The sequence below is a fragment of the Mastigoproctus giganteus genome, chromosome 6, assembly GCF_048544385.1.
Source record: "Mastigoproctus giganteus isolate SK-2022 chromosome 6, ASM4854438v1, whole genome shotgun sequence".
NCBI classification, from domain to species: domain Eukaryota; kingdom Metazoa; phylum Arthropoda; class Arachnida; order Uropygi; family Thelyphonidae; genus Mastigoproctus; species Mastigoproctus giganteus.
In genome coordinates, this window is record NC_143580.1 from 159234642 (window position 1) to 159258645 (window position 24004).

Genomic DNA, 24004 nt, shown 5'->3' on the forward strand with positions numbered 1-24004 from the left:
CATTAGTTCATTAACAACCCTGCCAACCTTTGTATGGTCTGCAAACTTGGACATTAAGCCTTATATACCTTCATCAATGTCATTGATAAATAAAGAAAACAACAATGGGCCAAACACTGAACCCTGGGAGACTCCACTAATAACATTAGTCCAGGAACAACAGTGTCCATTGATCTCTGTCTCACACTCAACCATCCCTTTATCCAAAGCAACAACTGTACAGCAATTTGTACAGTCTCCCATGTGCAACATTATGAAAAGCTTTCCTAAAATCCAAATATAAGATATCAAAATTATTTTTTGCATCCAGTTAATTTGTGACCACATCATAGTATCCAATCAAATTGGTCAAAGACTTCCCCTTAACAGACCGATGCCATGTCTAGATGATCCTACAATGCTTCTTTAACCAGTGCCTCCATTATTTCTATGGATTAGAAGTTAAACTAACAGGTCTATAATTACTTGTGTCACCCTTTGATCCTCCTTTGTGAAATGGAGTCACATTTGCACATTTTCAGTCCATGGGGACCTTCCCCAAGTCCAAGGATGCTCTCATAATCATGGCTAAGGGTTTGCTCACTTCCTTTGCTGCCTCCTTTAATATAACTGGACAGATACCATGCACCCCAGGTGTCTTTCCTTTGTTTAACTCCAACAATTTCTCCTCCATTTTGCTCTCAGTTATTACAAACTCCTTTAGCTTCCTATTACAGTTGGATAAACTTCTGGCATTCCCCTCCTTGAATAACTCCTCATGTGTGAATGTAGATGCAAAATACTCATTCAATTTATCAGCTACCTAAGCATGACCAATAATAGTTAAACTATCTATGTTAAGTGGACCAATCTGATTCATCCCTTTCCTTCTAGAGTTTATGTAAGTAAAGAACTCTTTGCTATTTTTCTTTGCATCCTTTGCCAAAGATTTCTCATAATCTGCTTTTGCCTGCCTAACCTCCTTTGTCACTTGATTACAGAATAGCTTAGATCTACCTAGACTTCTGTGTCTCCTAATAATTTACATGCATCTCATGTGCTTTTCTTCTCTGCCACGAGTCTCAATAGTTCATCTGACATCCGTTTAGGCCTAAACCTTGAACAGTATTTCTTAGTTGGTATGAAAAGCCTTGTAGCTTCCAAGATTACTTCGTTGAATGCTTCCCATTTAGAATTTTCTGTTGGTCCCACTGTATAGAATTTAAAAACAGTCTATGATCACTATAGTCACCTCTATGAAAGTACAAACTGTGCCCTTTAACCCTAATGGTAGTTACATCGTTGATTAAATTCCACATCAGTACACTGTGCTCACTTTGCACCTAGTAATTACTTTATCTGTAGATTTTGAATGCATGAATAATCACTGCTGATAATCAGTTCAAGAGTATTACTCCCTCTGGTTGCCTCTCAAACATGCTGCGATAGAAAACAATCATCCAATAAATGCACAAAAGACTTGCTAGTGTGTGAGAGACCAACCCACAAGTTCCAGTCCGTATATCGGAAAGTTAAAATCCCCCTTATAAGACAATCTGATTTACTGGACCATTCTATTTCTCTATACAGTTGTTCGTTATACTCATTAGAGTCATTTGGCCTATAACACACTCCTACTATCAATTTTGCTTTCCCAGTGCTTTCATCACCAAACCGACTCAAAATTGCACTGTTTATCTATGTCAACTGGATACACTTCCTGAGATTTTATGTTTCTTAACTAACAGCATAGTTAGTTAAGAAACATCTCTCTCCTCCATTCCTATTCTGTCTATCCTTTCTATAAATATTGTACTCTCCAAATCCCAATTCTGCATTCCTTATACCTGTGTGAATAAAAAATAAATTAGCTATTATTTTTCTTGTGAACTGCTCTATTATTACAAGTATAATATACTCCCAAACTAAACTCAGCTGACAGCATAACCAATCTCTATGCCTAGCCATAATGGATATTCTTCATTTGATTTTAATTAGTAGATATAATTAGAATCAGGCAGATGCAACTAATCACTGTTTAGGTAAAGCTAAATGGTCTGTTGGTCCTTCATAATGTACCATTCATTATATTCTATTTATTATTAGCTTTAACGTATGTATATTATATTTTAATTATATACAGTGAAACTTCTCCTAACGGACACTTCTCTTTAACGGACATTTTCAAATTCCCCAACTGGTTTTAACGTGTTTTCAGCTTTTGTCTAGCAGACATTCTCTGTAACGGACGCGGACAGGCAATCTACACTGTTTCATTTAGATTAGCACTTAATTTGATCTCACCATAACGGAAAGTGGGCGAGCTCACGGCCCTTTTTCTAGGAACGTTTCTTCCACGTATTGCCTCAATTGTGTGTTTATTTTCTATTTCCAATTCTCTGAATTTTATGAAGATTTACGTCACGGTTCTAAACCCTTTTTCAAGAATTTTAAAGCACGTGTAAAACTTCTGATGAATTCGGTGTGTGCAGGGGGGGGGAATTTTGTCGGCCTTTCATCTTTTGAGTTTCAGTTTTAAGTTTTGTTCAGTGTCGTGTGAAGTGCACAATGTCTTCTCGTAAACATTTAACTTTAAAAGATAAAGTCGAACTCATTAATGCATATGATTGGCAAAAAAATAGTGTTCGCAATCACGCTGAAAAATTCAAAATCAGGAAGACGCAGGTAAGCGACATCCTAAAGAAAAAAATGAACTGCTCAAACAATTTTGGCAACACGGAAATGATCAGGTTCAAAAATCATTCCCGAAAACGGTTGGACTTCAAATTGACAATGTTACGTATGAGTGGTTTTGCCGCGCATGTGCTAAAAAAATTCCCATTAATGGGCCTATTATTAGGGAAAAGGCTTTGTGGATGGCTAGACAAGTTTAAAACTCGGCATAAAATTTCTTGGAAAACCGTAAGTGGTGAAGGTGGAGCTGTTGATACTGGGGTTGTAATAGAGTGGACCGTCAAATTGGAAGATTTATGTCGTGATTTTGAAGCTAAGGATATTTACGACTGTGACGAGACAGGGTTGTTTTTTAAAGCTCTTCCTGAAAAAACAATGAGTCTAAAAAACGAAAAGTGCCAGGGCGGAAAAATTTCTAAGGAACGCTTGACTGTACTATTGTGTACAAATATGCTGGGAGACTTTGAACAACCTCTTGTTATAGAAAAACCACAAAATCTTCGTTGTTTCAAGGGCATAAAGTTGAATCTTTTGAATGTTGACTGGAAGTCTAATAAAAAAGCGTGGATGACACGAGATATCATGAGCGAATGGATAAGTCACTTTAAAAAAAACATGATTCGTCAAAACAGAAAAATTATTCTTTTCATGGATAATGCTGCATCTCACCCGCACATTGAATTGTATCATTCGAATTGTTTTTCTGCCACCAAACACATCTGCAGAGTGCCAGCCCTTGGATCAAGGGATAATAAAAAATTTTAAACTTCACAACAGAAAACGTGTTTTAAGACATCTCATTGCAAACATGAACGATGTAACATGTGCGAGTGACCTTGCAAAGAAACTCAGCATCCTAGATGCAATTCAATGGATTACCTCTTCAGTAAACGCAATTAGAAAACAAACTGTCGTGAACTGTTTTGTAAAGTCTGGCTTCTCAAACGCAAAAATTGAAGTTGTGAACAGCAATGTGGAGCACCAAGAAGAACAAGAACTTCAACATCTATTGATAATGTATGATACTTCCGCTACAAGTGACCCTGGCTACAAAGATATAGACTCAAACCTCATTACAGAAGATGGTGCTCTAGATATCAACGACATTATCATCGATATTTTTCAAGAAGTTCCTCATGAGGATGAAGAAATGGAAGGAGGTCATTCTGTCGAAGAACATATTAACGATGAACCACCGATGAAAATAGAAGAAGCACTCGTACAAATCAATCGTTTAAAAATGTTTTTTGCCGCTGAAGAAGATACTGAAGGACTTTCGATGGTTTCTTCACTCCAAAAAAATGTTGAAAACAAAATTATCAGCCAGAAGAAGGTGCAGAAGAAAATAAGTGATTACTGTATGTATTTTTCTTAAGATAAAGTCATAATATGCATAGCACAATTGAATGTATATTACAAAGGGTACTAGGAAAGTTTTGCAATACGACGCAACAATGAATCACAGGAAGCTGCTTGTTGCAGCATGTTGAGACATGTTCATACGTGCATAGTAGCCGCCGCGCCAAGTCGATGGGCTCAGTTATTCATTAGTAGTGAGAGTGTAAAGTGTTTGCGATGGCATCGTGGTCACGAAATGAGATAAGGACAGTTTTGCGGTATAATTTCGTGCGTGGTTTAACCATAGACCAGTGCTTAGAAGAAATGACTCTTGCACTAGATGATGATTGTCCACATCGTACAACGATATTCAGGTGGTATAGAGAATTCCAAAGGGGAAATTTCACTCTGGAGGATTCTGAGAGGCCGGGAAGGCCACGAACGTCAGTTACGGAGGAAAACGTTACTGCTGTGAGGAAAATGCTTGACGAAAACAGGCGAGTGACCTACCAACAGATAGAGGATACTTTGGGCCTAAATGCACCAGCAATTCGTTCGATTCTGCAAGATCATTTGCACGTGAAGAAACTTTGTTCTCTCTGGGTGCCGCATCAACTGACTGAAGAGCAGATGACACGACGTGTGACTTGGTGCCGAGAGATGTTAAAAAAGTTTGATAAGGGACAATCTCGGTATGTGAACAACATCGTGACAGGTGACGAGACTTGGCTGTACTATTACGATCTGCCGACCAGGGCTCAAAACAAAGTTTGGGTCTTTGATGATGACGACACACCCGTAATTGTCAGAAAATCCCGATCTGTAAAGGAGAAAATGATAGCTGTATTTTTCAAATCGAGTGGAATTGTGGAACGTGTCGTTTTGGACACGCAGAAGACAGTCACAGCTAAGTGGTATACTGAACAATGCCTGCCTAAAGTCATTGGATCTATGAAGAACCTGCGCCCAAAGTCAAGAATGGACACCTGGTACCTCCATCACGATAATGCTGCAGCTCACCGCGCCAAAGCCTGCACCGAATATTTGACCACGACAGGACTGAAACTTCTCGAGCACCCTCCCTACAGTCCAGACCTTGCTCCCTGCGACTTTGCACTGTTCCCGCATTTGAAAATGAAGCTAAAAGGGAGGCGGTTTTCCAGTGATGAGGACCTTCTACGGGCTTGGGACAACGAGTGTGCTTTACTCCCTAGTGAAACTTGGCAGAACTGGTTTAAAGATTGGTTTCGGAGGATGGAGAGGTGTATTGAATGTAGAGGAAATTACTTTGAAAAAATTAAATAAACAAAGCTGTATTGCAAAACTTTCCTAGTACCCTTTGTATTTACAAAAATATTGTGCAAAATCTGTATATAATTTAATTTAATATTAAACGTTTATTCTTTATCTCTTGTGTATGTAATTGTATATTATTTACAAAAATATTGTTCAAAATCTGTATATATTTTAATTTAATTTTACATTAAACGTTTAACGATTTTTCTTTTTTTTTTTTTTTTTTTTTTATCCCTCAGACTTCTTGTTAGCGGACACTTCTCTCTAACGGACACATTCTCGTTCCCCATGGCTGTCCGTTAAAGGGAAGTTTCACTGTATTCTATTCTGCCAGCTTTAGTACACTGGTGCACAGTACTCATACCTGGGGTCTTATATACAAGCAAATGAGCAGCTAGGATATCTGTATAAAGTTAATAGTTTACTTTTCAATTAGCTTAATACATATATATCACTGATATAGATATATATACAGTGGGGCCTCGTACGGCGAGCGCCCCATAGAATGAACTTTTTGTACCACGAACCTGGGTTCGTAGGTTTTAACCTCTTCCCTTACTATTTTCCCTATTTCTGTGTCAAAAAAATACTAATGTTTTTAAAATAACGATTTTTATTGCTTTTATGCTAGGTAATACGGTGCTTGATTATGGAACAAATTGAAGTGTTCAATGAGATATTCAATGTTGTATATTCCTAGAGGAGTTATCCTGATCAGAACTGCAATATTCTTCAGTCATTATCCAGAAGTAATTCTTCATTATTAATTATCCATAATTTCTTATCCATAATTAATTCTTGAAAACGAAACAGACAACCTCGTGCAGCACAGTGCTCAGGAAAGAACGCCAGGTGACAACAATATGTAAGGTATCAGCAGGCATCTTCTGACGCTTGTCTCAGATAAAAATATTCCAAGAAACGTGCCCACTGGGGGAATGGCCACAAGAGCCATATTGCAATGAATGCACTACTTTACCAACGGCTTTACTCACTGCTTCTGACAGCTTCACTCGGGTAAGTATTGAAAGAACACAAATTCTTACACAACCACGAGATATCTCAGGATAATAATTTATGACATTAAAATGCTAACTCGAGTTAACTCGGGATAATCAGGGAAGTGGTTAATACAAACACAACACACATTCTGTTTTATTCACCATGTCTTTCTTTTGTTTCAGAAAAGTTCCAAATTTGTTTTTTGAAAAGATTCAAAAAAATGGGTCCTAAGAAAAGTGTCAGTGTAAGTCAGCCCAAGAAAACACTCAAGAAAATCACTATTGAAACCAAGAAAGAAATCATTGCCAAGCATGAAAAAGGAGCTAGGGTAGTTGATCTGGCAACCGAATATGGAGTCAACAAATCCACCATTGAAACCATCTTGAAGAACAAGGTGACCATCAAGAATGTTGAGGTTGCAAAGGGAGTGACCAGATTAAGTACCCTAAGAAACCCCATCATTGAAGAAATGGAGAACTTGCTGCTATTGTGAATCCACCAAAGGTAAATGGCAGAAGATACCATCAGCAAAGAAGTCATTTGTCTGAAAGCCAAGCACATCTATGCTGACCTGAAGGAAAAAACTCCAGGGCCAAGCTCTGAAGAATCTGAATTTAAGGCAAGCAGGGGGTGGTTTGAGAAGTTTAAGGGGAGGACTGGCATTCACAGTGTCATAAGGCATGGGGAGGCAGCAAGTGCTGATAAATTTGTCAAGAAATTTCAGAAGCTCATGAAAGATGAAGGAAATCTACCACAACAGGTCTTCAACTGTGATGAAACTATGCTTTTCTGGAAAAAATTCCCAGTAAAACCTACATCACAAAGGAAGAACAAGCTCTGCCAGGCCACAAGCCTATGAAGGACAAGCTGACCCTCCTCTTTGCTGCCAATGCTAGTGGAGACCTGAAGATCAAGCCTCTCTTGGTGTATCATTCTGAAACACCATGAGCATTTAAGAAGCACTCAATTGTCAAAGGTAAACTTGGAGTCTACTGGAAATCTAACCCAAAAGCTTTTCTACCAATTAAGATCTAAATGGATGTCTTTTCAAGGACTGGGTGCTTGAAGTCTTTGCACCTACAGTGAAGAAATACCTGGAGGAAAAGAACTTGCCACTGAAGGCTGTCCTCACCACGGATAATATGCACCTGGTCACCCACTTGATTTAGAAGATGCCCTGGAATTGGAGTTCAGCTTCCTGAAGATTGTTTTCTTACCTCCCAACACTACACCTCTAATTCAGCCAATGGACCAGAATATCATAGCAAACTTCAAGAAACTCTACACCAAAGCACTTTTCACCAGGTGCTTTGAAGTTTGCCATGCTTCCAGCTTCATGACATTGAGGAAATTTTGGAAGGAAGAATTTAACAATGTACACGCCATTAGACTCATAGAAAAAGCTTGGCATGAAGTGTCAGTCATGAACCTGAACTCTCCCTGGAGAAACCTGTGGCCAGCCTGTGTTCAAGGAGAAGAAACTGATAATGGAGCCCAAGTCATGAAGGACATTGTGGCAGCAGCTAAGAACCTGGACTTGGAAGTGGAAGAAGAAGATGTGGTGGAGTTAATAGAGGAGCATGAAGTACAGCTGACCACAGAAGAACTGAAGGAGCTGCATTAACATCAGGTTGAGGAAACGGAAAAAAATGTTTCCTCAGAGGAAAACATCACCAAACGTCCAATGCCTTCAGCTACTATCAAAGGGATTCTTCAGGACTGGAAGAAGCTTCACAACAGGGTGTTGGAGTGGCACTCCAACACAGCTGATGTGAACAGATTGGGGGACCTCTACAATGATATAGTGCTTCACTACTTCAGGAGCCTCCTTAAAAAGAGAGAAAAGCAATCAACACTGGATAGATTCTTCAATGCTAAAAAGCAGAAACAGGCAGAAGAACTTGAAGAACCTGAAGCTTCTCAACATGAAGAACCTGTAACCATGAAGAAGAATAAATAATGTATGTAAATGGTGGCCTTTTTTTGTGGAGGGGTCTGGTACCAATTAATTTATTTCCCATAGGATACTATGGGAAATTGCATTTCGTACCACAAACTTTTCATACCATGAACCGGTTCGTGGAACGAATTAAGTTTGTGGTACGAGGCCCCACTGTATATACTTATATATATATACTTACATATTGCTTATCCTTATTACTTTACTTTTTCAGCAATAATCATAAGTTAAAAAATCATCCAATACATAAAAAATAATGAAAATTTGTTTATTAATTAAAACAAATTAATGAAAAACTTTTCATTGTCTTATGTAATGGACAAATTTTAAAATTATCAAATTAATTTGTCAAAGTGATTCTTCATGCATTAAGAATTTTCAGATAATAGAACCACTGGGTGGCAGTGATCATAGTGTATTGATGTGGGATTTATTTATAACTAGTGGGCCTTGCTTTTAACTAACTGTGGGATTTACTTTCGTTCACCCTTGATGGTAGTTATATGCTAACATCAAGGATAAAGGGAAGGGTTTTTGCTTTCATAAAAGAGACTACGGTGTTCTCAGATTGTTTTTAAATTCCATACAGTAGGACCAAATAATGATGTTACCAAAAATAAATTCTAAATTGGAAGCATTCAGGGAAATAATCATAGAAGCTATTAGGCTTTTCTACCAATTAAGAAATACCTGTTCAAGGCTGCTTAGATCTAAATGGATGTCAGATGATCTTATAAGACACATGGCAGAGAAGAAAAATGTATGAGATGCATAACTTGTCAGGTGATTTATTATTTGGTTTTTAGGAGCATTAGCAACTAAGGCCATATTGCTCCGTGAATATGCAGTGGTCATTCCCTGACCTTTCCGCATCCTCCATATTTGGTGGTGACGGGCTTGAACCCCGGTCTAATCAAGAAGCGTGCTACGCACTGCTGCTCCTTCCCACCTGGCTACGGAGGCGCCTGTGTCAGGTGATACAGAAGCCTATGTTACATATAAACTAGTTTTCAATCATATCATAAAGGAGGTTAGGCAGGCCAAGGCAGATTATGAGAGATCTTTGGCAAAGAATGTAAAGAAAAACAGCAAAGACTTCTTTACCTCTGCATTAGAAGGAAGGAGATGAATCATATCGGTTCACTTGATATCAATGGTTTAACTGTTGATGATCCATATCATGTTGCTGAAAAACTGAATAGATATACTGCATTTCACACACAAGAATTCTTTAGGGAAGTGGATGCCGGAAGTTTAACAAACTTTATCAGCGAGCTAAATGATTTTGTAATAACTAACAGGAAAGTGGGCACCTAGGATGAATGGAACCTATCCACTTATATTAAGGAAGGAAGCAAACCCTTAGCCATAATTATGTGAGAATCTCTGGATTCAGAAGAGGTCACTGTGGACTGAAGATGTGTGAATGTATCTCCAATTCAAAGGGGGATCAATGGATGACATAAGTAATTACAGACCGGCGAGCTTAACTTTTGTTAAACTCACAGGTCTGTAATTAAGAAATGATATAGGACCATCTAGATAGGAGTGCAGTTATATTTCAGTAACAGCATGGGTTCATTAAGGGGAGATCTTGTCTGACCAATCTGATTGGATGCTATGATGCAGTGACAAAAGAACTGGATGCAAAAAAAAACAAAAAAACTTTAATAACCTAAACTGGAATTTCAGAAAAGCTTTTGATAGTGTTGTACATAAAAGCTCTGCTGTACAAATTGGAGCAGTGTGGCATTAAAGGAAAGTTAATGCTATGAAGGAGGATTGATTGATTTGGTAGTTGTTGGTGCATCGGCTTCTGTGGCCATATTGCACCTCCCAAGGGTTTTTGCAGTACTTTGATCCAAGCCCGAGGCGGGAATCGAACCCGCGAGGTTTGGGTTGCCGGGCAGGTACTTTACCCACTCGGCTAGCCCGGTCGGCTATGAAGGAGGAAGGTTGATTGGGAGAGGCCAGAGAGTGGTTATCAATGGACACTGCTCTTTGTGGACTAATGCTATTAGTAAAATTCCATTGGGATTGGTGCAGGGCCCATTGTTTCCTGTATTTATTAATGATATTGATAAAGGTATATCAGGCTTAATGTCTAAGTTTGCAGATGATATAAAGTTTGATAGAGTGGTTAACAAAAGTAATGAAGGAATGCTCTGCAACAAGATCTAGAAAATTTAGGCAGATGGGCTGGGCAATAGCAATTAAAGTTTAACATTGACAAAAATAAAGTACCGCATATGAGTAGCAGTAATCCCAGAGCATGTACCAATGTGGTACTATGCTTAGGGATTATGCAGTCAGATATGAAATTCTCTGAGTAGTGCTGACAGGTTGCCAGGCTAGCCATGGGGTTTTGTCAATGATATACAGGAATTTCTAGCAGGGATAAGGAAGTGACCTTCCCATTGTATAAGATAATGTCAGGCTTATATCTTGAGTACTGCATAAAGGTCTGGAGCCTTTATTTTTGGAAGGATATAGAGTTCCTGGAACAAATACAGAGAAGAATAAGGAGATTTCAGGAGAACAAAGGGGTGCTCTTACAAAAGTGGCTTTAGTTCTGAAAATCGCAGTGTCTGGAGACTAGGCACCTGCAAACTGATCTGATTGAGATGTTTCCAAGCTTTGAATGGTTTGAACAAACAATGTTGATCGGATTCTTCCTCTTGTTCAGACTGTGCACATCAGGGGACATAAATTAAAATTGAGGAAATTTGCCTTCACCAATCCCATCATTGGTTGAAGCCAACAGGGCGGACTGATGTTGGAATAAACTACCATCTATTGTTGTGGAAGTGGATAGTTTGAATAAATTCAAGGAAGACCTAGATAAACTATTGGAGGTGACTGATAGGTGAAATGGGATTTTTTTTTTTTTTTGGCTGATGCTGTATAAGATTGCTTTCTTGCATCACTACCACTACAAATACATAGTTATGTGCGCTATGGCTCAGTTTCCAAAAGGTAATTTTGATGTGCATACTTATTAGCATCAGCATTAGTTAATACATATGATGGAAGAAAGCAAGCTTATATAGCATCAGTCAAAAAAAAAATAAATAAATAAAAACTTCCCATTTCACCCATCAGGTCACTCTAAATGTTTGTCTAGTTCAGCCTTAAATTTATTTAAGCTATCAACTTCCATAACAACATATGGAAGTCTGTTCTAGCAATCAACTACCTACTGGCTAAAGGCAAACTTCTATTCTACAACAGTCTTTCCTCAATTTGAATCTATGCCCCCTCAGGTTCTTAGTCTGAGCAAGCAGAAGTATCCCGTCAGCATTGAGCCTGCTCAAACCATTCGAGGCCTTATACACTTCAATCAGATTACCTCACAGGTGCCTAGTCTCCAGATGCTGCAACTTGCAGAATTTAAGCTTATTTTGGTAAGAACACCCCCTTTGTTCCTCTTCTCTGTACTCGTTCTAGCAACTTTACATCCTTCCTAAAATGAGGCCTCCAGACCTGCATGGAGTACTCAAGGTGTGGCCTGACCAATGCCTTATACAAGGGGATAATCACCTCCTTGTCTCTGCTAGCAAAATTCTATATATCATTGATAAAACTCTGACCTGCTCTGGCAGCCCATCTGCACTGCTCAGAGAACTTCATATCTGACTGCACAATTACCCCCAGGTCTCCACCTCCCTGAGTGTAGTACCACACAGTTGGTGTGTTTCTCTTGGGTTACTGCTACATATATGCAGTACTTTGGATTTGTCAATGTTAAACTTTAGTTGCCACTTCTCAGCCCATCTGACTAACATTTCTAGATCCTGTTGCAGTAGCATACTGTCATTAAGAACCCTGCCAACCTTTTTATCATCTCCAAACTTGGACATTAAGCCTGATATACTTTTGTAAATATCATTGATAAATACAAAAAACAACAATGGGCCCAGCACTGAACCCTGATGGACTCCACTAATAACATTAGTCCACACAGAGCAGTGTCCATTTATTACCATTCTCTGCCATCTCCCACTCAGCGATCCCTTTATCCATTGCAACAACTTGCCCTTAATGCTGTACTGCTTCAATTTGTAAAGCAGCTGTCCATGTGCAACAGTATCAAAAGCTTTCCTGAAATCCAAGTTTATGATATCAAAATTTTTTTTTGCTTCCAGTTCCTTTGTGACCACATCGCAGTATCAAATTGGTTAGACAAGACTTCCCCTTAACAAAACCATGCTGTGTCTGAACTATTACTGCAGTCTTGTCTAGGTGATCATGCATTACTTCTTTAACCGGTGACTCCATTATTTTCCCCTGAAGAGAAGTTAAACTAACAGGGCTATAATTATTTGTGCCACCCTTTGAACACCCTTTGTGAATTGAGGATACATTTGCACATCTCTAGTCCATGCCTGACTCTAAGGATGCTTTCATAATTATGGCTAAGGGCTTGCTTACTTCCCTTGCTGCCTCCTTTAATATAACTGGATAGATTCCATCTGTCCAGGTACCTTTTTATGTTTTACTTCAACAATTTCTCCTCCACTATACTCTCAGTTATCACAAAATCACTTAGCACCCTGTTAGAGTTTGATAAACTTCTGGCATTCCCCTCCTTGAATAACTCCTCATGTGTGAATGTAGATGCAAAATATTCATTCAGTTTATCAGCTACTTGAGCAGGATCATCAATAGTCAAACCATCTATGTTAAGTGGACCAATCTGATTAATCCCCTTCCTTCTAGAGTTTACATAAGTAAAGAACTGTTCACTGTTTTTCTTTGCATTCTTTGGCAAAAATTTCTTGTAACCTGCCTTTGCCTGCCTAGCCTCCTTTGTGACTTGATTGCAGACTAGCTTATATCTGTCATAGGTTTCTGTGTCACCTGATAATTTATATGCAACCCATGTATTTTTCTTCTCTGCCGCAGGCCTTATTAATTCATCTAACATCCATTTAGGCCTGAACCTTGAACAGCATTTCTTAGTTGGTACAAAAAGCCTAGTAGACTCCAAGATAAATCCCTGAAGGCTTCCCATTTAGAATTCACCGTTGGTACCATCATTAGTTGATCCCACTCTATAGAATTTAAAAACTGTCTGAGACCTCTGTAGTCACCTTTACGAAAACAAAAACCCTTCCCTTTACCCTTGATGGTAGTTATATCTTTAAGTAAATCCCACATCAGTACACTGTGATCATTGTCACTTAGTGGTTCCTTTATCTGCAAATTCTTAATGCTTGAATAATCACTGCTGATAATCAGATCAAGAGTATTGCTCCCTCTGGTTGCCCCTCGAACATGTTGCTGTAGAAAACAAACAATCCTCCAATAAATCCACAAAAGTCTTGTTAGCATGTAAGTGACCAACCACAAGTTCCAGTCAATATCTGGAAAATTAAAATCCCCCATTACAAGACATTCTGATTTACTGGTCCATTCTATTTCTCTGCACAACTGTTCATTGTACTCATCAGCATCATTAGGTCTATAACATACTGCTACTCTCATTTTCCCTTTACCAGTGTTTATGTCACACCAAACTGACTCAACATTGCACTGACCATGTCAACTGAATGCACTTCATTAGATTTTGTGTGCTTCTTAACTAACAGTATAACCCCTCCTTCCTTTCTACCCTGTCTGTCCTTTCTGTACATGTTATACTCGCCAAATTCAAATCCGTACTGCTTATATCTGTGTGACACCATGTCTCTGATATTCCAACAATATCCCCTTGAAATCCCCAGCAACTTGCTCTCTAGGCTGCTGCTCATTACAATAGAAGCAGTGCAAGAATCACTTTCGCTTCTGCCTGTGGCTACTGTTAATCTTTTAGTCTGTGAATCCACCCAAACTATCAGTTTTCCGGCCCACCTAACACTGCCTCGAAAGCATCAGCAAATATCCTTGCAAATATAACAGCTATCCAAGAGTCCTTCTTCACAAAAATACCCTCGGGGAATACACACAAAATCCCAGGCTACTCCACCGACTCATACGATCTGTCAATACTGATCCAAAGGCTTGCATAATAATCCAGAATAAGAAAATTGATGTGCTGGTCATCCGTGGGCTCTGCAAAATATGGAATGTGCGTACACATCAGGTACTATATCCTGTCCTTCTACTTCATCTCCCTCTACTGCCACCAGCAGGGAATGTTGAGGATTCTCTTGAATATCTAGACTGTGCATTTGACCTCCTTGGTATGTGCAATATGCTAATCTCTGCAGACGTAAATGCCAAATCCCGGTTGTGGCACAGTACAACCCCAGATGCCTGCAGCTGAAGGAGCTCATCCAAAGCAGAAATCTTCAGATACAAAACCAACCAACCAAACAATTTAACCACCTACTGCAGCTCTACAGGGCAATCAAATATCGACATGACAATAACCATCAATGGCCTGAGAGACTAGGTACTGGATTGGAAGACAGTTGCGGTCTGGACCCTCAGTGACCATCGAGTCATCTCCATTGTACAGAAGAAACAATTGACAAACAAAAGCATGAGAATTCCAAAGTTCACTAGGTTCTCACTGAGAATGACAAATTGTCCAACATCTGAACACTCCATTAAGGCCGATTTTCATTACCAGACCCCAACCAAGTACAAACAAACTGCTCCTAAAGACTACTGCAATATAATCCAAGAATCAATCCTTAAAGCAGCATATCAGTCAACAAGGAAGAAGGTCCAAAAATATATGCTCTGCACATGGTGGACAGCAGAACTCACCAAATTCTGCAGACAGGGCAACCAGGCATGGAAGAGATATAAAAACCATCGAGACTGGCCAGCCCTCTTATGTTGCCCAGATCCATAGACAGTACCTAAACAAGAAAAATATTTATACTAAAGCTATTGCCACACGGAAAAAGCAAACCTGGACGAATTAGTAAAAGAATCAGGAAATGCCATCATTTCCATGCTCTTCTATAAGAAAGCCAGAGATAAAACCTTCACAACAGATATATATGGCACGGTACAAACAGACAGTGCAGAAACAACCAGCTGGACAGACTCGGTGAGTACAATAATTGATAAATTATTCCCAGAGGATGACCGCCAAGGGGACCTCTGGGAGCACCAAACCATACACAAAGCAAATAGAATATATGACGGACTCTCAAGCCAATCTCTTCTCACTGCAAGAACTTGACTCTGCACTGTCAAAAATAAACATCAAAAAAATGCCCGAGGATGGATCACATAAAATATGCATTCAAAATCAGATTCTACACAGTGAAGCCACATCATCTTTTGCTGCTATATAACAAATGTCTGTAAAATTCACACTTCACACAGGCTTGGAAGGTAGCCGTGCTCAGTCTTATTCAGAAACCCAATAAATTATTGACAGACCCCGCTCATATAGACCAATACCGCTATTAGTCAACCTCGAGAAAATGCTTGAGCAATTTATCGCTGTTTGCATCACCCTCTGGTTTGAAAGTGAAAAACCTAATTTCACCAGCCCAGTACGGATTCATGACGGGGAGGTTCTGTGAAGATGCCCTCACCGATCTAGTTCTCCACCTGTAGATGTCTGAGGCTAACTTCACTCCAGGGGCTCACATCTGGTGAATATGGGCTTGGCAAACCCAGGGTCCTGAGCTGGATATCATCATTCTTCTCTTTCTCAGGTAGAAAGGAATCTTTCTACTTCTCTCTCTCAGGGTAACTTGAGAGAGAGAAGTAGAAAGGGAATTTTTGGGAATTTTTTTTTTTGGCTGGTGCAGCATAAGCCTCAGGCTTCCTTGCACCATATGGCTAATAATAATAATAATAAAGTAAGAGTTAGCACTATTTATCAACTTCAAGGGGGGGCTTTCGATAATATCTGGTGGGAGATTGCGGTGGACTGCCTCTAAAAAGCATAGTGCCCAAAACACCTCTACTGGCTATTAAGAAGCTACTTCACAAACAGATATATTGTAATTAGATTTAAACACGTCCAAGTCCAAAAGACCATCCATCGGGATGTGCCCCCAGGGCTCTGTGCTGGGGCCCCTGATTTGGAACCTGGTTCTCCAAGACTGGCTGAGTTACACATTTGAAAAAACAAACGTTATAGCATTCGCTAATGATCTGACCATTGTTTTCTCTGGAAAATCACACACAGCAATAGAACAAGCAGCCCAAATGGTCCTCACTAGTCTAATACCATGGATCACACTGAATAAACTCAAGATCAGTCTAACAAAATTCAGCATGATGTTTAAAACAAGATTAGATCTGAGAAGGCCCCCTCAGGTCAAAATTAATGGAAATCAACTCCCTATCACTGAACAAACCAGAGTTCTCAGTGCAATAATGGACCATCGACTGTCCTTCCTCCCACACCCACAGCACGTCCACAACAAAATGAAGAAATTCTCTGCATCCATAGTCAGTGTCAAGGAACGAGTGGGGACTCTCACGGCACACCCTGACCCTCTATTATAAGGCAGTTTTTCTGCCCATTGTCTAATACACAGCGGGGGCCTGGTTCCACCAGGCCACAAACAGTAAAATGGAAGAAAAATTAGCTTTGATCCGAAGATCAATGCTGCTGGCCTCCCAGTGGGTTTGCCACACAGTCTCCATGGCTGCATTATAAGTATTGGATGGCAACCTCCCACTGGACCTCCATATTATCTTCAGGGGGTTATCCTACAGAATCAAGAAATGCATCCCAACAGCAATAGCAGGAGTAGAGATTGACCTAAACACAGAAGTTAAACACAAAAAAACATGCTGTTATAATGAAATGGTAAAACTATGGCAGACCAGATGGGATACCTCAACAGTTGGTGCTGTAACCAGGGGTTTTCCTTCCACAGGTAACTTTCACTACAGCCAAAGCAACCAATAAGTGGTTCTCCCCAACCCTCCAGTCCTCTTTCATTCTCACCGAGCATGGGTCACTAAATAGCAAACTGCACCAGCTAGGACTCCTTGACACAAACTGCTGTCACTGCAGCCAGGAGGAAAATTGGAAGCATGTGCTCCTCAACCATGCCCTCTACCAAGAGCAAAGAAAGAACCTAAAGAGAGAAATCCCCACCTACAACGAAGAACAACTACACCAATTAATAGACAACCCACACAAACTGAAGGTGTTCCAGGTCTTTGCTGCAGAAGTATTTGAGAAGATTAAGACCTATGCTAACCAATACTACCAGAACCCAGAGGCTTCAACTGCCGACTAATGTCAACCAACTGATAGAATACAATCCTCATACTGTTGGCCATGCTACATTTAGTGAATGAAAGACTTCACCCTTTTTTTTTTCCTCTCCTGCACTCTGCCCTGGCTCCAGGACCACCACTGGAGCCTGAGGAGCAATAACATCCTACTATCCTTTCCTTTCTGTCTGGCACAGGGTATGGAAATTTCCCCCCACACTCTGTTGCTGGCACCCTGTTCATTGCTCCTTTCACTTCCTGACTGGGATGTGGGATCAAAAATTTTTTTTTCTTTTTTTTTTACTTCAAAAAAATTATTATATTTAATTTATTTGCTTATTTAGAAGTTACAGTATGTCTTAAAGTACAGTTTTATTGGACTAAATTCAAAAAATAGCAAGGGCTTAATTTTTCAGTACTCACCTTGATTTTTTTTATATGTACATTGGTGTATAGTGATATGATATCAAACGATGCTAGAATATCATCATCAGCGATTATGGTGGTTTTGATTTTCTCAAAGGCTTGGTTGGTATTACTGATTTTAAATTTGGAAAACCTGGTGAGTGGAGATATGATTTTTACTAGAAATGAGGATAGGTTTGCGAAGGCGGATTTACTAAAAGAAATAATTGGTCTTAGGGGTGGCCCGGTTCATGTAGTTTGGCAATTCCAAACATATGGGGGAGAACACTGCTTCGTATGCCAATCTACTGTAAAGTATGTAGGGTGATTTCTTTATTAGACCGGAGTTTTCTAAGGATAATGTCAAGCTTGTTTTTTTAATTTGGATATATTATAGGAATTATTAATTATATAGGTGTCTTGGTCTGCTAGAATTTGTTCCATTTTTTCTATATAAGTTGCTTTATCTAAAATTACTATGGTATCTCTTTTGTCTGCTTTTTGGATAATAATGTCAGAAGTATTACTTAATTTATGTATATCGTTGAGTTGTTGTTTGGATATATTAGATTGGAAGGAGAGTCTTGAGTTAATAATAATGTCAGTCTGATGTAAATGCGCCATTTGTCAGGGTGATGTTCGAATTTTGTTTGAAGTTCAATAATACTTTCTTTTATGGGATATTGGTGGCTTTTTATCGCAAAGTTGAATCCATGCTCTAAACTTGCAAGTTCGGTAGGAGTGAAAGTTTTAGAAGAAATGTTAACTGTGGAAATTTGTGGAGCTGTTAAGGTGAGTACTGAAAAATTAAGCCCTTGCTATTTTTTGAATTTATTTGCTTATTTATTTATTATTATTATTATTTTTTATTTATTTATTTTATTATTATTATTATTTATTTTTCTCTCTTGCACTCTGCATTGGGCTGGGGCTTTCCAGGCCAGGCTACAAACTCTCTCACTTTTTTTTTTCTCTCTCTGTTATCCTGGATTGGGGTTCCCCTGGGCCAGAGGAGTCCTCCTCTCTTCTCCTTTCCCCCTCTTCATCTTGCACTTGTTTTTTCTCCCTGAGAAACTTGTTCCTCAGGGTGGAGGGCAAGCAGATAGTAGGGAAGGCCTTGCCTTCCTGTTTTTTTTTTTTTTTTTTTTTTTTTTGATTTGGTAGTTGTTGGCGCAACGGCTTCTGTGGTCATATTGCACCTCCCAAGGTTTTTTGCAGTACTTTGATCCAAGCCCGAGGCGGGAATCGAACCCGCGACCTTTGGGTTGCCGGGCAGGTACTTTACCCACTCGGCTAGCCCGGTCGGCTTTGCCTTCCTGTGGCTAGGGACAAGTACCTGGAGGCAGTTGTCCAGGTGATCGCTGCTTCTAGGTAGCCAAAAGGCCAAAATACAACAGTACACTACAGAACACACACATAAGCTCACAGACAAATTTTTTCCTGTTCTATCACTTTCTCCCATGCAGGATGAAAAACTTTTTTCTTTTTTTTTTTCCTTCTCTTACCTTCCTCTTCCACTATCCTGTTCAACCCGCATGTGACTCCGGTCCTTTTTTTTTTACTACATAACACACACTGGACTTACCTTGACAGAGTCTGTAAAAATTGAACAGAGCAATGAGACGGAGATGAACTTTTGTTCTAGGAGCCACCCATACAAAAGCACAAAATACAGTTTTATATTTCAACTGAATATTTTCCTGCTGTTTTTTCCCACTTTAACTATTTACTAAACATTACTTGAAAATTCCAGGTATCTATTTTGTACTCTCTATTTGCAAGCATTAACTTCTTCGTAATTTTTACGGTTTATATATTTTTGGCTCTTATTTTCTAGGCTATTATTTGGCATTTCACAAAATTCTTACATCGCAAGCATCTGGTATTAGTCTCTCCCTTTCTACTAACTCTCTCTTAGCCAGGGCCCATTCTGAAAAAAAAAACGGCTTTACGTTTTTCTGAGTATACCTTAATATTCTTTTCTCAGCTTTTTATCTTTATACTTCTTTTTTCTCATTCGTAAAGCTATTAGAGTAATACAAGTGTGATACAAATTTTCTGACTGTCCTTTACCTCTCACTATCTTCATCTTTTTTATCTACACTTTCATTCTCTTGCCTTATACTATTTGCTTACATTATCTTCTAATTTCGCATTCTTATACAAATTCTCCCAAGTTTTTCTAAATTGTGCCATTTGATAATTCTCATTTATAGCCGCCAATTATTGCATCTAAGTTACACTGCAAGCACTTATTTTAATTCTGTGACCTTTTTACCAGGGGTGGCTCATCCATAGGCACTGCAGCACCCCCAGCTATTTAAATCCAGATATACAGTGAATGGAACTATATGAAATTTTGTGAAGAACAATGCAACAAAATGAATATTTTTATTAACAGGACTCGCATATAGTATGCACATCCTCTATTTCTAGTAATCATTTCAATAATAAACGAATAAAAATACAAAATCATTTCCAACTTTGAAGTTTAATTAACCGCAGGCCTCACTGTGTGTCAGGCAGTGACACATTTTGCATTCCAGTGAATATCTTGCATTCCAGTGAATATTTGGTTGCCAATATGCTGGTTGGCCATTGGCAACCAGCATATTGACAACTTGACAATATAAATTTTTTATAGGTGAAACGAATCAAAGTCACTGAAAAGTGTGCAGTGCAATTTCATTGTTGACCATGATGGGTGTGTAGCCCCAATATCAATGTCTTTTTGTTATTCACCAGAATTCCCATTAACTAAATAATATCAGTGTTAAGTCAATATTCAACATTCAACAGTGTAATTATGTGATTACAGCTTAATTGCGAATTGAGCTTGAACTTGGTAAGTTGAAATTATATTATGTGTAAGTGATGTGTAAGTAAAACATTATTTCTACGACACATGATTTTGTGAAATTTGATTCGATCGTGGTCTCCATGCTTCCCCATGAAGTAAATCTCGCATGACCGTGAATAAACTTCAGCAACTTAGTTTTTCACAATTATCTCTCCAAGAAAAAAATACGATTAAAAAAAGGCAGCGCCACACCAAAGATACAAATTTCTCAGCGGGGAATAAGTAATAATAAGAAATATATTCGCAGTTTTAAAACTGAATGGTACTAAATTTGGGTTTTTTTTTTTTTTTTAAGGAGCATTAGCAACTAAGGCCATATTGTTCCGGGGATATGCGGTGGTCATTCCCTGACTTTTCCGCATCCTCCATATTTGGTGGGCACGGGCTCAAACCCCGATCTAATCAAGAAGCGTGTGCTACGTACTGCTGCTCCTGCACACCTGGCTACGGAGGTGCCAATGGTACCAAAGAAAAAGTTGGCTTTGTGATTGTGAAAAGCTGGCTTTGTGTTAAAAATGCATTGTTTTGTTTTCCATGTTTATTGTTCGGAGGTGACTTAATGTGGACAGAAAGTGGCTTTACAAACATAAACAGAATGAAAGAAAAAAACTAAAACATGAGAGTTCGAAGAAACATATTGATAATGTGATTTCACTATTGCTTTTAGGAAGCATAAATATTAAAGAACAGCTTAGTGAGGCTTACAGACTTTCAATCTGCAAACATAACAGAAAAGTTACCAAGAATCGTGAGGTATTATCTAAAATAATAGACTGCATTAAATTTTGTGGACAGTTTGAAATTCCTTTACGTGGACGTGACAAAAAAGACGATTCTAAAAATACAGGAGTATTCAGAGTATTAATAAATTTCACCTGTACATTAGATTCCAATTTAAAGAACCATTTAGAAAGTAATGCAGCATTTAAAGGCATTTCAAAAACTATTCAGAAGGATATTCTTGACTGTTTGCTGCAAATATGTTGTGATGAAATAAAAAGAGAAATTAAAGAAGCTTTATTCGTAGCTGTCATGGCTGATGACACAAAAGATGTTTCCGAATATACAGAAATGGTAATTGTTCTGAGATATGAACTGAATGGCAACATTTTTGAGCATTTTTGAGAATTTTTCACTCCAGAAAACCAAATGGCAGAAAGAATATCAAAGTGCATTCTAGATCAGTTAGACATAATCCTCAAAGGAAATACTCAAAAACTGGTTGCTCAGACATTTGATGGCGCAAGTGTGATGAAAGGAAAGAAAGGGGGATTCAGGTTAAAATAAAAGAAGTGTACAAAAATGCACATTTTATTCACTGCTATGCACACCAACTGAATCTGATGATGAGAAATGTAGCAAGTAGTACCCAAGATTCAAGAATATTCTTTTCAAACCTCATGTCGATACCAACATTTTTCTCAAGATCACCACAGCGTCTCTCTCTGTTCTCAGAAAGCATACGGACAGCCGTGTTGTCCAACCTTCCCCTACAAGAGGGAATGATATACGCACCATGAACAGTGTTTATGAAAATTTTGAATCCTTGAAAGAGTGCATGGAGGAACTACAAGTGACAGCAAATGCAGATAAGATGATTTCAGAAGCAACTGGAATTTTTCACATCTTGAGTAATGAATAATTTGAGTTCTGGTTAGAACTTTTCCATCAGATAATGCCTCATGTGGAAGTTATTTATAATCAAATGCAATCTCGAGAAATTGAGGCAGTTAAAATACATGAATATATAGCAAACTTTAACAATGCCATTCTAAAAATCAGGAATTCTACGTGAAAATCCTTGAAAAACACTCATGACTGAAGTGAAGGAAGTATGCGACTATGAAAGCGTTGACATAGGTGAGAGATATTCTTTTACAACGCAATTAATTGCTGCTAAATTGTTTAACGAGAACTTTGTTATTTTTCGTACGAAAATGCCCATGGAAAAATTAAGGGAGACTACTGAGGCATATCCCATGATTGAAAGAGAAAAACGTATTAGGGAATTACAAGTTTTCATTAGCAGACATGATTTACACAATTATTGCAAATTAACTGACTTTGCTGAAATTTATCTCAAAAAATAATCTAGCTGAAGTTCTTGGTGAACTTACAAAACTCATAAAAGTTCTTTTGTTCAGAGCATGAACACTGCCATTCGACATTAAAAAGAATAAAAACATTTTTAAGCAGCACTATGAATTGGGAAAGGCTAAATGCTTAAGCAATGCTTTCAATAGAGAAAAACTTGGTCAACAGTGCACCAAACTTGAATAAAAAAGTTATTAATCTATTTTCAACAAATAAAAACTGAAGAATAGATTTTGTTTTTAAATAAAAGTTCAAATCTGTTAATGGTAAATGTCTAGTTAATGTTTTGTAGTATTTTTAACTTGCTTATTATTATTATTACTGTGTATGTCAACATGTCTTATAACCAAGGCAATTTAATGTAACTTAAAGATGCAGCACACCCAAACATCAGAGTCACGAGCAGCCACTGCTTTTTATTTCTTATTTTACCTTAATTTCTTATGTTTTACAACATACACTGCATCGGGACTACCTTGTCCATATTTTTGTGGAAGTTCTGTTGCTTTGCCCTCCTATTTGCTCTCACTTATTTTTAAATTTCCCTTTCTTCCACAAGTATGGATAAATATAGAAACAGTTTTTGATACATGATCAGGTGTAATCCCCTGATGATGTATCAATATTTATTTTTAGCTAGCATCAGATTTTAATTTTGTAAGTTTCTCCCCTCTTTATTAGACTTTTAACCAAACTAGTCCACCCTTATCTGATACTTGCTATTATTAATTCATAAATTAAACTAATCATTTACAGCTCCCTTCTCTCTAATTGGCTGTCCAATTCAGCTTAAAATTTTATTTAATTCATTATAACATATCAGATATTCACATTATTTCTCTCTTTCTCCCGCCTTCAATATTTCCTATTTCAGCTATCCTCCAATTAGTATTGGCATTTTGTGTAATTTATGCCTCCATCTTCACACTTTTCATTAGATTTATTACATTTGCCTCATATATATATTCTTTTGTATCCTGTGCAGCTGCTTTGCACACTCAGGTAAAACTTTCATATTATTTTATCTTTCAACTATCATTTAACTTTTCATGCCATTTTTATCATCCTTATTGCATATACATACATTAAAGTTATTCAAGGAGGGGATTGCCAGAAGTTTATCACACTCTAACAGGGAGCTAAGTGATTTTATAATAATGGAGTGATTTTGTAATTGTGGAGAAGAAATTGTTGAAGATAAACATAAAGAAGGCACCTGGGGTGGA

General features: G+C 38.3%; 1 protein-coding gene across 2 annotated transcripts in view; it reads right to left on the bottom strand.

The window, feature by feature from the left end:
• gkt (tyrosyl-DNA phosphodiesterase glaikit) overlaps nt 1–24004 on the bottom strand; it is a 317491-nt gene that overhangs the window by 243483 nt on the left and 50004 nt on the right. The window lies entirely within an intron of this gene.